The following is a 2,225-nucleotide window of genomic DNA, read 5'->3' as shown; positions in this document are numbered from 1 at the left end:
AGTGAAACGAGTCAGGCAGAGAAAAAGGAATACCACATGTTCTCACTTATTGGTGGGAGCTTAAATTAAATAAATAAATTCACTCACACACACAAAAAATAACCGGGGGGGAGGGGGAGAAGACATAACAACTACAATTTTTTGGAGTTGTTACAACAAGCAAACGGAAAGGACATTGTTGGGTGGGAGGGGGGAGAGGGAGGAGGGAGGGAGGTTTCAGTGATGGGCCATAATAATCAACCACATTGTATATTGACAAAATAAAAATTTAAAGGAAAAAATAAATAAATAAATAAGTGTAGAAATAATAATGTAAAAGACAAGGGTTTCCTTCTGAATAACAGAATCTCTACTTTTAATAATACTATCCTTTTCAATGCTTCTCCAAGTGTGTAATCTCATTTGATCAGTTTTAAAAATCACTCCTGCCCCATGAATATGTATAATCAATAAAAATTTGAAAATTAAAATTAAAAATTAAAAAAGTGAATTATACTAAATTCTGAACTAGAAGAGATATAACAATGTTTTTTTTCATAAATTTTATACTGATGTTTCTGGACTTTTTTGTAATGCTGGCTTTCAATACATTTTTATATGTGGATTTAAAGTCAAAATTTCAGCTAATTGGATAGAGGTGCACTTTCAGAAAGAAAAAAATATATAAAAGTCACTCCTTCCAAAAGATGATTAAGGAAGACAAATGACATCATCAACTGTCTTCCAAATGATTCCTGCTTCACTAAAATGTATTGTTCTGAAACCAAGAGCATAATTCTATAATAACTCAAGGTAGAGGTGTGTGATGTGTTATAAAAAGCAAAGTAAGAAATTTCAACTGGTTCTAAATGCTATGGTGATAGATCTAGTACTGCAAAGTTCCTTAGCCCAGTAGATTGAAGATCCTCCTTGATTAAGCCCCAAGCTGTCTCTCCAGCTTTGTCTCCTAGTACACCCAAGCACGTATCCCACACTCATCAGTACTAGGCCATTTCTATTTTTAGCAATTCATCCAGCATTCTCAGGACTCCTGTCTTCTTCTCCCCAGTTCACTGACTGGGAAATGCTCTCAGCCTACTCTTTCCCTATAAAACTCTTCTCATCTCTAAAGGCTCAATTCAAACACAACATTTTCTAGGAAACATTTTCCAGTTCCCTTATTGAGTTCTCTGAGCTCTCAAAGCATAGTACGAACACTCCTCTATGGCCTTTATTTCATTCCACCTTACATTACAATCATGTGCTTTTAGTGGGCAAGGCTGTGTCATTTCCTACATATTTATAACCTCTTACCCACCCTGAAGATCACCACTGAATTGCTAATTTTATTTTATTTTATTTATTGTATCCCTGAGTGATAGAAAGCCAAAGAAAATAAGATGGAATTGTTCCTACAAAAACTACAGACAGGAAAATATATAGCAAATCTTTAGTATCATGCACAAAACATTTTCCAGAGAAGTCTATCATTTTATTTCCTTCTCCTAGTGGCAAAAGAAAAGAGAAAAACAGTTATGACCCATACTAAATAAGAAAAAAGATCTAAGAATGAAGCTGAGCTCTCCCCGCTATAATCTGACTTCAGCAATCATCTGAGATCGGGAGTAGAGTTAAAAATAAAACTCTCACCCAAAAAGCAGCTAGATACAATCCAGTTAGGCTGAGCCCGCATTTCTAGTGAAATTTCTCAGGTGGTTAAATACAGCCGTGCCCAGTCCTCTGGCCCAGAGCCTGAAGCTAATTAGGGAGTCTAGAGAGGAACAGTGAGACTTTCAACAAAAGAGCCACCAGAAGCCATCGCATTGGTATTAGGTCCCTTCAAAATGACAGAGTTCCTTTCTCACAGGCAAGTATCACCATGCTGGCAAACATGGGAAAGGGGAGCTTGGGGCAATGAAAATTTCGTGGGCCATGGGATGTTCCTCTGATTCTCAGCATCAAAACACTTTTTATAAAAAGAAAGGCACATGTTTTATTTTTCCGTAGGTATGACTTGTAAACGTCTAAATCAGCTGCTTTTGACAACTTTTAAAATGTTTTTCTTCTGGCAGAAATAACACCCCATTTAGATTTCTCATCAAACTTGATTAATCAGGTGATAAAACAGAACTTTTACAAAGTACATCATCAGAAAGTGGGCTCATCATAAATGGTGAAATATATCAGGGAAGAAGAGCCTGGACTCTCTCAGACTATACGGGTGATGTTTAACCACCTGATATCAG

The sequence above is a fragment of the Galeopterus variegatus genome, unplaced genomic scaffold (assembly GCF_000696425.1).
Source record: "Galeopterus variegatus unplaced genomic scaffold, G_variegatus-3.0.2 Scaffold6324, whole genome shotgun sequence".
Classification (NCBI taxonomy): Eukaryota; Metazoa; Chordata; class Mammalia; order Dermoptera; family Cynocephalidae; genus Galeopterus; species Galeopterus variegatus.
Note: the sequence above shows the minus strand (reverse complement) of the source record.